Consider the following 14,328-nt stretch of genomic DNA (forward strand, 5'->3'; position numbering starts at 1 on the left):
TGCACTGGCTGGAGCAGTGCCCACAGCTTTTCGGATTTGTTCTGAGTTGGGTGGAGCCTGGACGAGGGCCTTGTGACCTCTTCTGTCAGACCTTTTTCTCAGCTCACCAGCAGCACACACATATATGTGTGCACACATGTATACATGTAGGCTCAGTAACTCCCAAAAGGTGGGAGACTGTGGTCTACAGGTGGAGATGTGTGTAAACAGCATGTATCCTATTGATGCACCATGAGCTCTGAAAGGGGCATGTACCACAGGGCTGTGAACTCTGTCTCCCTTGAGGCTACACACAAGCATTCAGGCCTGGGTTGAACTTGGAAGATAAGTAGGCTGAAGAGGCTAGGGAGAGCTTTCCAGGGAAGACAGCACTGCATAGGCAGAAGTCCAGTGAATTTTCAAGATGAATTGTGAAGGAAGCGTGTGGGAGACAAGGCTGACAACGCAGACAGAGGTCAGGTTGTCACAACAGCTCTATGAGGTGGGATGTGTTATCTCCACTTTATAGATTGGCAGACTGAGGGGCAAGAGAGATATGCCTCAGGTCTGAGTCATACTCAATGGCAGAGCTGAGTGTCCTGGCCCCAAGTGCTGTGGCCTCCATACTGTACTAGGCTTTGTCCCAAGAGGCTGAGAGGATGGAGCTCTCTCAGGGGCCCTCTTCCTGGTGCCTGAATTGATGGGATGGGGTTCTCAGAACTGCCAGGTCATCTGCTTGGCTGCCTGACTTCCCTCAGCAGGTGTTTACTAAGCCTTGATTCTGAATCTAGCTCTGTTCCTAGCACCTGGGAAGACTCCAAGCCTCTGGAGGCATGATGCCCGTTCCTCTTTTAGCCCTTGCAGGATAACAGACACCTAGCCAGGTTCCCAAGCCCAGGGTGCCGCTGTTCACAACTCACAGGCCAGAACTGCCACTGCAACTCTGGATAGAGTGGGGTCTGTGTTTGTATGTTTTCAGCTGGGTAAACTGCCCCCCCGAATAGGGTTTTATTATTGAGGGAGGAGGGCTAGAACATTGGGTACGCAGCAAAGCTAACCCACTTAGGCCTTAGTGTCATCACGATTCTTCCCTCTCCCTCATTCTCTACAGCCTGTCTTTTCTGGGGGCCCTAAAAAGTCTACTTCCTAAATTTCTCTTGAAGCTCCCTTTACTTCTGTCACCTCGTCACCTCCACTCTCATTTTGACTTTTATAGCCCTCATTAAAACTTCATCATCTCCGACCTCTCCAGGTGCTTCTCCTCATCTCTTCCCAGTCCATATTTGGCAGAGCTGGTACAGGATTATATTCTATAATATAAATCTGACCTTGAGCTTTAGACCTGCCTTGACCTTGAACTGTAAACTTGACTTTGCCCTTAAACTTGATCAGAACTTTTTTCTGTAGGCTCAAAATACACCCCTATTTCCTCCTGGCTCAACCATTCTCTCTACTTTCCCTATGCCCTACACTGTGTGGTCTAGCAGTGCCCAGCCCTCCGCAGCTCTCTTAATCTCTGTGACCCTGTAAATGCTAACCCCTGTTCCTGCCCAGAATGTGTAATGCTCCTCCACAGGTAGCTCCTGGGTACCTGGAGAACAACTATGCACCCATCTTCCAGAGCTCTGCTCGAGGGCACCAGCTTCTAAGTTCTGCAGAGGAGTCCCTCTCGCTTCTAGCCAACCTCTCCCTGACACGTGCTTTGATTATGGGACTATTGGCAGAGGAGGAAGTGGCACACAATAGACACTTGGTAAATATTGACTGAAGCAGCCATGCCAGAGCTGCCACACAGATAGGAAATGCTGTAATTAGAAGGGGGAGTAGCTTTGGGAGGCTTGCTTTCCATCTTGGAGCTAGGCTATTTCTGAGCTAAGCCTTAGTTCACCGCCTGCATTTCCATGGGGCAGAGGGTGGAGGGTGGGGGTGAAGATACTTGCCACAGGGCCGAAGAGACATGGGAAAATCATCTTGGATGATTTGTATGTCTGAGCTTGAACAGTTTGCCTTTTAAGGCTTTGGCTAAGTGCTGGTGGTTTGATCAAGTAGAAAACCCAGCTAATGGATATATATTATGGGTGGGAGAACCAATAGGCAACCTAACCCTTCAGGAAAGCAGTTTGGCAGCACATTCATGCTTTTTGACCCTATAAATCCATTACCAGGGAACCAGCCTAGAGAAATATTTCTAAATACAGAAAAATAATCATGTACAAAGATGCCTATTGTAACATTATTTTTGATAGTTAGAAAGTCTAAATGTTCAACAGAGAGGGATGCTAAATGAACCATGATGGACCTATTAAATGGAATACTATGCAGCCCATAAAATACTTTTTTATAAAGGATATGCCATATGGGCAGTTCTTTTTTTTTGAGAGGGAGTTTCACTCTTGTTGCCTACGCTGGAGTGCAATGGCTCAATCTCAGCTCACTGCAATGTCCGCCTCCTGGGTTCATGTGATTCTCCTGCCTCAGCCTCCTGAGTAGCTGGGATTACAGGCAAGCACCACCACACCTGGCTAATTTTATATATATATGTATATATATATGTGTGTGTGTGTGTGTGTGTGTGTGTGTGTGTGTGTATGTGTGTATATATATATATATATATATTTTTTTTTTTTAGTAGAGACAGGGTTTCTCCATGTTGGTCAGGCTGGTCTCAGAAACTCCCAACCTCAGGTGATCCACCCACCTTGGCCTCCCAAAGTTCTGGGATTACAGGTGTGAGCCACCATGCCTGGGCAATTCTTAAACTATGATAAATTTTGAAAAGATACAAGTTATGTTTTTGCCATGGTTATAACTGTGTAAACATAACCCCATGCCCCCTAAAAATATCTGTGCTTAGGAAAAGGCCTGAGAAGAGGCAGCAGTCAAATTAAACAGTGCTTTATCTTTCAGTAGCAAAACTGGAAGGCTTTTAAACAGGTATGTACTACTTTTACAACTGTATTTAAAACTTTAAAATTACCCAGTTGAAGCTATGGGAGCCCATTTTAGTTCTGTACCTTTCTGGGTTAAGTTATTCAATTGTCTCTGAGGCTTGGCTTATAACATACAGGAAAGAAATTACTATTCATTTGGGAGTGTGTGTGCCAGGCTCTTTGCATGCACCACTGAGTTCCGTCTTCACCACTGAAACCCCATTTTACAGATGAAGCTCATGGTCAGCCCTATGCTAAGAACTAGGTTTCCAGCTTGATTCTGCCCTAGGACAAAGCCGCTGCTCTCTACATCATATCAGGGGCCCCTACAATGCCTGCTCTGGGGAAAGGGCAGTGAGCAGGACACTTGAGAGTGCTATGTCAACAGAGCCAGTGTGGGCTGAGCCTTTCCCCTGAGTTTATTTTACAAGGTTAGGGAGTTCAGTGTTTACCAGCAAGTGGGAAGAAGAGAGGTTTTAGCTGGCTGCATCCAGAGCTGGTGGTGCTCTCTGCTTTACCTCCTTGGCCCTATCAGCCTTTTCCTGAAAAGGATTTACCCCTCAGCCCAAGCATTCCATTCTTCTTCCCTGACAGCTCAGAACCAACCAAAAGAACATTGCAAAGCTGTGTTCTCGGCCTCCTTGTACATCCCAGTGCCCTGGATTCAGAGCCATAAGCCTGGGGTTCCAGTCCTAACACCACCGATGATTTACTTGGGGCCTTGGGCAAGTGCCACCCACCCCCACGCTGACCTCAGATCTTCTACATTTAAAATGAAATTGGACCAGAATAGAGTTTCCAAACTCCAATGCCAGGCCGATAACAAACAAAACAGACCAGTTATAAAAGCAAAGCTCTGGTAAGAACTTTGGCAAAAAGGAACCACTTCTCAGTCTCAGACAATCATTACCATGCAGAAATGCAGGCACAGAGCTGAAAGATCTTTCCATTTGCTTGAGACAAGCCAGAAAACATGGATTTTAAAAAATATGAACTATCTCAGTTTATAAATATTGACTGAATTGGAATACATATACATGCAGGTCTTCAAGCACGATACGGCTGTGGGCTGCCACTTTGGAATCTCTGTGGTCACCTGTCTCTGAGAACCTTCTCACCCCAACCTTCTGGTACCTGGACTCCTGGTTACAAACACTGCTAGGGCCAGTGCTGGGCAGAATAGGACCTGGGGCTGTGAGAGCAAGGAGGTCATTCTGCTGAGAAGGAGGAGACGGCTCTAAGTTTGGCCTTCCTGGGCTCCAGGCTTGCCCTTGCCCAATACTTAGCCTTCAATGCTTCTAGAAATTCTGTCCCAGCTATGACATGCACGGTGTACCAAGGGCCCCTTGTATGCTCAGCAGCACAACCTCCCTTCGTTGTTATGGCAGTGAGTAACCTCAAGTACACACAAGGAAATTGGTCCCGAGACTGATGGGCCTGAGGGCACACAACTCCCAACTGAGCTGGGATTTGAATCCACCACCTGAGCTCATGCATATAGTCACTACAGCCCTTACAGGGGACCTGCTGGTGCTATTTTTTCAAAGATGAATAAAACTCTTCCAGCTCATAATCTAGCAAGAGAGACAAGCCCACTAAAACAGGATACTGTGTGTAGAAAGGACTATAATAATATAAACAAAGTACCACAAAGCTTTTTTTTTTTTTTTTGTCTTTTTGTTGAGTTGCTAAGAAGCCTATCCTTACTTGGGTGGTGACATCAACCCAAATGATTGCAGACCCCCTTATTCATCCAGCAAAGATTTATTGAGGGCCTGTTGTAGACTGGCACTAGTCTAGGCACAAGGCACTCCTAAAGCATAAAATGGGCATCTCTCCTTACCTTTCTGGAGCTTATATTCTAAAGGCATAAAATGAATACATACATACATATGTTAGCTGTTGCTAAGGACAGAGGAGAGAAACGAAGCATGGGAAGAAAGAGGAGTGCTATGGGAGGAGCACACAAACAAAGCGGTCAGAGAAGATTCACTGAGAGGGTGAACTTGGAGCAAAGGCCTGAAGCAGGAGAGAGAATACATGGGGTAGAGACCTGGGAGAAGAGCATTCTAGGCAAAAGGAACAGCATATGCAGAGGCCTGAGGAGGAAATGTGCAAGAAGGCAGGGTGGCCAGAGCAGAGTGAATGAGGAGGAGAGGTAGATGAGGTCAAAGAGGTAAGTGGGGGTGGGGGGAGGGATGCACAGAACTTTACATCAGCCAAAGTAAAGGCTTTAGCTTCCATTGAAAGGAAGGACCATTGGAGGGGTTTTGAGTAGAGGAATGACATGATCCAACTTTGTTCTAAAAGGATCCCTTTGGCTACTGGGTTGAGTTTGTAGGAGATAATGAGACCTGCACCATCCGAGAAAGAGATGGTGGTAGCTTGGACCAGGGATGGGGCAGTGAAGATGCCAAGAGGCGTCAGATTCTGTGACTGTGTCCATCTCAGTCTCTTTATCTGTAAAATGCATACACTGTGCAAGGAAAGAAAGCTGACAGGCTTTTCTGATATATGTGAGGGTATTGGCCTACCTGACTGGAGTGATGGAGTTGCCATTAACTGAAATGAGGGAAGCTGTAGAAAAACAGATTTGTAAGGCAAAATCAGAAATTCATATTTTGGATGTGTTAATTTTGAAATACTCTGTTAGACCAAAGTGGTCATGCCCTGAAATCCTGTTGTTTGGTAGACAGTGATCAGTTTGGGTTTTTTCTTTCCTTTTCTTTTTTTGCAGGTAGACTTAAGAAAGCATAAAATGATTCTGTAGTCAGGAACCTCTCAGATATAAACTAGCATAATCGTTCAGATTAAGATTTTGGACTGGAAGAAAGATGTAATATACATGAACAACATTGAAAATAAGAATACATCAGGCAAATAAATAATTACTGCTATTTATGGAGTGCCGTCCTTATACCAGGTCCTTGGTAGGCATTTCACATGTGTTATTGCTCATTGTGATTATACTTATGCACAACTGTAATTAGCTCCCTTTGACAGACAAGGAGACTGAGGCTTAGAGGAGTAAAGCAGCATTCCCACTGTCATAAAGATGGTGGGTAGTGGAGTTTGGAATTCAAATTTCCAAATCCAGTCATATTTGATCTAAAATTCAGTCACATTTGATGCTCAAGCTGTGGTTTCTTTCTGTCAGGTTAGTCTGCCTCTCAGCAAAGGGGAAAACTCGTTTTGAGACAGATAAAGGGCCTTTAAAATAGGACATAGATGTTTGTAGAATCTCCCTTTTAAAGCATTTTAGAATGCTTCCTTTGGCTAAGTTAAGAGTTAGGGCAGCTTTCTGGGTAAACTTAGGCAACTAACATGCTTTTTCTGGGTTTCAGTTTCTTTTTCCAAAGAAGGAAAACTTACTAGGAGAGGCATTTATTAATTACCCACTGTCTTCCAGCAAGTGTGAGCCACAATAGGCCTTGTTGAAAGCCCTGGATCTTATCGAAGGTGAAAAAATTCAGCATGGCATGGGAAGTGCCACTGGGAATCAGGTGGACAGTGACCAGCTGCTGAGGACAGCAGGGCAGCCAGCAGTTGGAGAGAGAGAGGGGAGCTGGGAGGAGAGATGAAGGAGCTGCTATGAGATGGGCTCCTGGGCTGAAACTGGCACGGTTGGGTACGCTGGGCTCCATGTCTCCATGCTGAGCCCCTGGGAGCTGCAGGAAGATAGATGAGCCTTGACTTCCAACAGGAGCGGCATGCCTGGAATGGTTGGTGGGATTAGAATGACCTGGTCCTGCTTCTATGGCTCCATTGTGGCCTTTGGCAAGTCTTCACTTTTCTGTCTAGAAAATGTGGCAGTTGGGCCTCAATTGTCATGAAATTCCAGGAGAGAGTGTGTGTGCATGAGTGACAGGGAGAGAATACAAGTGCAAGAGACAGCGTGAGTGATTTTATGTGGTTTCTGGTTTTGTATTACCAGGAACGAGGAAGCTCTCTGATCTCAGGAGGGGTGGGGCCTTGTCCCTGGAAAGGGGCTATCATTGTAGGCGGAGGAGATGACACCTCCACATCCCTTTAGTCCTTTGGTTTGTGTTTTCCACATGTCCTTCAATCTCACAAGAGCAAAACACAGCACACACAGGGCAACTTGGGTGAGCTTTGAGGGCACCATCTTTCCTTAGGACCCACTTCGCAGACTCCTAGTGGACCATGGTCTTGGCCTGCAGCCTATCCCATGCAAAAATGGTTCTTTTAACATTCATTGTAGGGAGATCTTTATTTCTTCCAAAGAACCAATTTTCTAACTACCCTCCCATAACCATGAGAACAGTAAGACTGAGCGTACTTTCCCTTTTGACATCGGTGGCCAGGAAGCTTGGAATTGAATCTCAATGTCATTGCCACCATGTATTTGTGGTCAGCTTGGATATTCCCTTCTTCCCTGGGCCTCAGTTTCAGTGCATATTTTACTGTACGTCATTTATGAGCTGCCTTAAAATTGTCAGGACTTCTCCTGTCATATCCCTAGGCTTTCCTTCCAATATTTATTTACTTGAAAAGCTACTTTTCATTCTTATTTTTTTGAATTTTTGCCTGGATCTAAATTGGGGGGAGGGAGAGGGTTGCAGTGCAGAAGGCTCACTGCTAAATTCAGGAGTCCAGCCCCAAGGCCAGGCTCTGTCCCTGACTTTCTGGGTAACCTCAGGCAACTAACATGCTTTTTCTGAGTTTTGGTTTCTTCTATAGAATGATAGCTCGTGATGAGGTCTACTCCAGATCCTTTGCATTCTATGATTTTGAGAGTGTGTTAGTCCCTCTTGGTACTTGGGATAAATGCCAGGTGGCAGGGGCATGACTCCAGGATTCTAAGAACCAAGGCAGAAATCTGGAAAAAAAAATGAGAATCCATAGTGATGGAAGTCTTACCATTTTCCTCATCCTGTGATGATTTAGAGCTGGAAGCTTGGGAGAAAGGGGAGGGGAGAGGAGCTGGACTGAGGCTTGACAGCTCTATCAGTCAGGAAGCCTAGGGAAGCATATGCTGTAGCCAAGGTTGCTGAAGGGCCTCCATCTGCCAGGAGCCACTTGCCAGGCAGCCACCAAGCTGGGGCTGGCACCACTGCCCCTCCGTTCCTCATACTTCTCCATGGGTGTCTGCAGAGGGGCAGCCCTGGAGCAGCTGGGATGGTGGAAGCATGGGAACCAGTGTTCCCCCTGCTACTCCCAACGTAGAAAGGATGCCCGCCAGACATTGCCCTGGAGAACCATCCCAGATCAGTTGGCCTAGCAGAGGTTGCCAGTAATTTCAAAGTCACTCAAGCCTGGGCTTGTTGACTTCCTCTGAGGTGATAAAGTAAGAGTTATTTCTGAAGAAGGGAAAAAGAGAGATCTTCAACAGGTAATAATGATACCAAGAAATGTTCAGTCCTCTGATGTCCCAGGAACTGCCCCTATTCCTCCATTCATTACCTTGGTTGGATCCCAAAAGAGACAGGCAGGGCCAGGAAGATGGTGCCTGAATGCATGAGATAGCTAAGACTAACAGAGGTCAAAGACCCAAGGTCACCAAGAGGGCTGACGTGATACAGCCCAGAGGAGCTGAGGATCTCTCAGAGGTGGGCTTGCACAGAGCCTGGGCTGCTGGGTGGGATGCAGCAGTTGTTGGAAGAGGAAAGCGCAGTGCTCCTCATGGAAAGAACTTCTCCTTTGCCTGCGAGGCTGATTCTTAGAGGAACAGGGAAAGTCACTAGTTAGGGAGAAGGCACATGAAGAATTTCCCTTTTTTTTTTTTTTTTTTTTAAATGAGACAGAGTCTCACACTCTTACCCAGACTGGAGTGCAGTGGTGCAATCTCAGCTCACTGCAAACTCCACCTCCCAGGTTCAAGTGATTCTCCTGCCTCAGACCCCCAAGTAACTGGGATTATAGGCACTCGCCACCTTGCCCAGCTAATTTTTATAAATTTAATAGAGACAGGGTTTCACCATGTTGGCCAGGCTGCTCTTGAAATCCTGATCTCAGGTGATTCATTCACCTCAGCATCCCAAAGTGCTGGGATTACAGGTGTGAGCTGCCACGGCTGGCCAAGAATTTCTTTTTAAACAACTTTCTGTAGTATGCTTACCTCTTATTTCTGTGATGTCCTGCTTTTATGGAAGCGTGACCAGCCCAAAATGCAGGTGTATATCTGCTCGTCTCCACTGTGGTATCTTAAAGTCTCATGGAAAAGTAAGTTTTTTCTTTTATGCAGCAGAATGATATGTGTCCTAGGTCTGCTGTGTTATGACACCTTCATGATGCTGTAGAAATACAGGTGCCTATGACCTGGAAGTCCAAGATGCAGCCCTTGGTGACCCTTGTAACCTCTGGGGCTTCAGATTTCCCATGCGTCAGATGGGCTAGTCTCCACCTGGCCTCCCTCTATAGGGAACTTGTGAGGATGAAATGAAATTGTGAATGTGCAAGAACCTTAGGGGCAGCCTCAGTCACCTATCTCCTCCAGGCTGACCCAGAATCAGGAGCACTAGGGAAGCATCCTGGGCCCAGCTATCTGAAGTCAGGTAGAGGGGGCAGTACTGGCCCTAGTTCTCCTGCTGCAACTTGCTGAGCCATTCTGGGAGAGTCCCTACCCCTTTCTGGACCATGTCTGTGTTTTTATTAATACGCAGTTCATTTAAATACACACACACACACGTGTGTATATATATAATGGGGTCAGGGGCATGGTGACTCACACCTGTAATCCCAGCAACACAGGAACTGATGCTAGGGGAACACTTGAGGCCAAGAGATTAAGACTACCAAGAGCAACATAGTGAGATCCCATCTTTAAAAAAAAAGAATAAAAAATAGACTAGCCAGGCCAGGTGGCTACTGGAGAGGCTGAGGCAGGAGGATCACATGAGCCCAGGAGTTTGAGGCTGTAGTAAGCTATGATTTTGCCACTGCACTCCAGCCTAGGTGACAGAGTGAGAACCTGTCTCTTTTAAAAAATAAAATATACATTACATGTATTTTTGAAAATTTTTTTGTTGAGATATAATTCACATTCCATAAAATTTATCTTTTTAATAGCCAGATGCAGTGGCTCACACCTGTAATTCCAGCACTTTGGGAGCAGGGAAGCCAAGGTGGGTGGATTGCTGGAGGCCACCAGCCTGGCCAACATGGAGAAACCCCATCTCTACTAAAATATACAAACAGTAGCCAAGTGTGGTGGTGTGCGCCTGTAATCCCAGCTACTTTAGAAGCTGCAGCACGATAATTACTTAAACCTGGGAGGCAGAGGTTGCAGCGAACCGAGATCATGCCATTGCACTTCACCCAGGGTGACAGTACGAGACTCTGTCTCAAAAAAAAAAAAAAGTAATCATACTTCAGACCTTCTATATATAAAACACATACAAGAAGAGCCTCTTCAGGTGAAATGGGGAGGGAAGCCTGAGCCACCTCTCTCAGCAGGTGCAGAGGCAAGTCCTCTTGGGTGGTTTGAAACCTAGACTCCATGGCCTTCAGCTCTGGAATCTGAGTTTAATCACTGGAGACACATCCCGTGTAGCCATCGCCTCAGCTCTCAACCTATCCTGGTTGCCTGGGAAACTTCCTTATAGCATTTGGCCAAGTTGTGGGTCTGCATTGCCGCTGTGTTGGGGTTGCCACGGTGAGAAGAAGTCTGATGGTGCCTCATCTGTGGTCCCAGCTTTGAAGGTGGCTTATGCGGGAAACAGGAGGCAAGCTGGAGAAATGCCACCAAGTCCTGGAAGGAAGATCCTAAGTGTTGTTGACAAAGGAGGAGCATAGTGGCTGGTGAGGCCATAGCCAGTGCAGGGTTTACTGAAGTCCTCAGCTGTGAATAGCCCTGGTAGTGCTAATCTTCTAAGATCTAGAGTGCGGCTGCTGGAACACTCCCAGGCCTGTCTTCCACTCCCACTTCTCTGCATTAGCATTCTAAGATCACCAGGTGCTCTGCAGTCTAATGGGTGGAATGTTCTGCGTTCTAGTGTTGCCTTGGCAGAGAGAGGATCCCCACCAAGTTCTGCTCTGCTGACTGCAATGCTCTGCTTTCCCCAGCTGTCAGTGGCTTGAGTCATCAGACACAGATTGTTCTGTTCCCTTGGATTTTAGGATAGCTTTCTTCTTGTATCAATGGCTAATTCTTTGAAAGAAGATAAATTATAATACATACAGGGACTTTTGCTTAGCTAAAATATTAGATTAACCCAAGCACCTGTTTTTTCCCCCGTGACTTGTTTATTGAGTAAAATGCTATCATGTCTCTTTGAAGAATGCAGCTTCCTAATTTTATAGATGTGGAAACTGAGACTCAGAAGTCCTAGTAATGGAGGAGCAGAAAGCATCAATTAGAACCCCATAATTTCATTAACAGCCCTAGAATTAGAGAATGTTAGATCCAGAACACCTTAGAGACCACCTAGCCTAACTCCTTGGTCTATCCCATGAGCTTGTTTAAACCATTGTGTTACCAGCAGCTGTGTGTTGATTGTGTTTGTTTTTATATTTTCCCTGGGGATGGTGGTCCCTGAGTTTTAGTCCAAGGCACAGCATGCTAAGTGGCCAAGACAGTAAATGATAGGAAAATTTCCCGGTGGAAGGGCTGTGGGTGGGGCCTAAAGAAAGAGTGCAATATATGCTTGAGGACAGGCAGGAAAGGTGCCGCAGACAGGATGAACGGCCCATGCAGAGATGAGAAGTTGGGAGTGACTAGCCAGGGTTTCCTGGATGGGTCAGAGGGTCAGTTGGAAAGGGTGTAGATGGTAGATCAAGAGCTTTACTCTAATTTTTACCTAATCTGGGACTTCCAAGGAATTCTGAATAGGATCCAGGCCCTTTTCTCCATGGTTCCTGCCATAACCCTGTCCCAGGCCCTCCTAATTTCTCCCCTGGTAACCTCCTAACTGGTATCCCTCCCTCTCCACACAGCCTCGCTTCCCAAGAACTTTCTAAAATGCAAATAGGAGTGTGCCTGTTTCCTACAAAGCACTTGCATCGCTTCCTGTTGCCCTCAGGACAAGGTCCTGGCTTAAGTGGCTCTGTGTGGCCTTCCCCTGTCCTTCTGCAGCCTCACTCTCACTGTACTTCTGCCCTTTCCGGCCTCCCTAGTTTCCGAGCAGCCAGCTGTCTGTCACTCACTGCCTGTGTCCAGCCTTCTCCTTTTCTCCCATTTGCTGCCACTTCCCGGTGAACTCCTATTCATCCCTTAAGACCCAGTACAAATTTCTTGTAGAGAAGTGTTCCTGGATCTTCCTAAAGCCACCATTATGCCTCGAATGCGTTTGTTTTGAAGCTCCCTTCACATTACTTCCAAAATACCGGCTGTTCCGTGTTTTAGTATTTATTGTGTGATAGGCACTGACCCACGCCCCATACTCACGTTATTTTATGTTATTCTCACAGTAACCATATGAGGTGCATTCCTTACAGTCCCACTTACAGATGTGGACACTGAGGCTCAGGGAAGTGGTGTGACTTGGCCAAGGCATGCTGCTGAAGGGTGACAGAGCTGGCATTTGAGTCCAGATCAGTTTGTATTGATTTCTGCAGTTGTTAGTCTCTTGCTCCCTGGATCCCCATTGTCGGGGGGGGGTTAGAAAGTGTTGAGCATTTGAGGGACCAGTCACAGGAGTGGGCACAGCAGGGTTGCTCTGGTGTGGGCAAGATGGGGGAAGTGGAGGGAAGTTTGGTGAGGGCTGGGGCTGGGTTTACTCTGGGGTGAAAGTGATGAGAGACTATCAGCCTAGCTTCTCACAGTTAGGGGTTTTCTATCTTCCTTTCCAAGTGGCAGCCTCTGGCCACCTGGGGAGAGGCCTGTGGGACTCCAGGCTAAGCAAGTGGCATGGTGACAAACACCATGGCAACCTGCCTCCTTGCTAGGGCCTAGAAGGGAGGGAGGACCTGAGAGAGCATAGGGTACACACTAAGTTTTCTGAATAGGATCCTGAGAGGTGGCTCCTTTTGGGCCTGGGTGGCTTCCGCCCTCCCATGAGGGACCCTGCCTGCAAGGTCCCATCCCAGCAGGGGAAATGCCACTTCCACCTTCGTCCCAGATGAATAGCTGGCTCTGAGTTCCCAGGAGACTGTTAGCTGCACTCAGGTAGAAATGCCACCCGCTTCCCTCCCCCAGGCCAGGGAGGAAGGAAAACGGAGCTCAAGAGGAGGCAGACGTGGGGTTGCCAAGCAAGGTAGCAGCAGGGACAGCTGAGACAAAGCCCTCATAGCAAGGCCACACGCAGCTCTGAGGCAAATCAGGCATCTTGCCTTCCTCCCAGGACTGGGCCTTGCACTCTTCCTGGACTTTCCTGGCTCCTTAGAACACTCATCCATGCTGGCTTGGAAGAGCCCATCCTCAGATATGAGTCCTGCCTCTGCTGGAAAGTGCTCCTGAAGGCACAGCCTCCTTTTTGCATCCTCCCAAAAGCCAGAAGGGCAGGGATAATGGGGGGAGAGTTGTCAGTGAAGCCAGGCTGACCTGGGCCAGAAGCCATAATGTGTCACACCTGCAGCTGTGTGACCTTGGGTCCAAATGCAGTAACAAAGCCAGCCTTGAAGATTGCTGTGTGAAGTAATGGGCCAACGTATACGAGAACACTCAGCATGGCCACCTTACCGCAGAAGGCATCAGGCAATGGCAGGTGATTCTTGGAGCCTTGCTCATGTGCCCCTCTGCCCCTAAGTTGTTCCCAATCATGGTCCTCCTGTGTCCAGGAGGCAGTGAGCCACTTATGGCCATCCTCAGAAATGAGGGGGTGCACTGATGTCCTCCTGCCCCCAAATCTCCCCTTCCCCATGCTTCTTACTCTAGGGGCCAGCCCTACAGTTCCAGGAGGCCCTGCCTGGGTGACTGGGCCATGATGTGTAGGAAGCATTGCCAAGCTGAGGCAAGCAGCTCAAGTGACAGGCGTGGTGTCGGCAGGTCCTGCAGCCCAGCACCCGACACCTCCAGGCAAACAATGCTGGCTGTGTCCAGACCCTCTAGGGGAACAGGCCGTGTTCTATGTCCCCGCCAGGAAACAGGCCATCTGAGCAGTGCCTTTGTCCACTCAGGAGGCAGCCCCGCCGCTGGCTGGGATGACCAGGCTCCAGGGAGGCCCTGACGTGGGAAGGGGGTGGTCCCCGGGCCAGAGACTCTGAGGTTTGAGATCCAGCCCCTCAGCATCTGATGTTGACCTGGTTTGAGTATTGGCTCTGCCACATACCTGGGATGTGACTTGGCCAAGTCCCTTCCCTCTTAGTGGCTAGATTCCTCATCTGTAAAAGGGGACTAATCACAGCACTTCCTCATAGGGTTGTTGAGAGGAGTCAATGGCGTGATGTACGTAACGTGGTTGGCATGAGGTCTGGCATGGAGTGGGGCTCGATGAATGCTTCCCTCCAGCATGGAGAGAGATCTGGGCATGACATCCTCAGCCAAGTCTCCTGTAACTCAGGCTGCTGTCCTCTGTCCCTG

The 14,328-nt window shown here is 47.8% G+C and overlaps 1 protein-coding gene across 6 annotated transcripts in view; it reads left to right on the plus strand.

Annotated features, from left to right (window-relative positions):
* SNPH (syntaphilin) overlaps positions 1-14,328 on the plus strand; it is a 42,769-nt gene that overhangs the window by 14,985 nt on the left and 13,456 nt on the right. Inside the window, exon 1 of one of the 6 annotated variants that reach the window (XM_032295386.1) lies at positions 10,219-14,193. The exons of 4 other annotated variants lie outside the window; for them this stretch is intronic. The gene's annotated coding sequence lies outside the window, so the exon portion shown is untranslated. Of the gene's footprint in view, positions 1-10,218; positions 14,194-14,328 lie in introns of those variants that run through there. One more of the 6 variants, XM_032295387.1, reaches the window with a different exon arrangement.

The sequence above is a fragment of the Sapajus apella genome, unplaced genomic scaffold (genome assembly GCF_009761245.1).
Source record: "Sapajus apella isolate SASKATOON/1434 unplaced genomic scaffold, GSC_monkey_1.0 scaffold33, whole genome shotgun sequence".
NCBI lineage: Eukaryota > Metazoa > Chordata > Mammalia > Primates > Cebidae > Sapajus > Sapajus apella.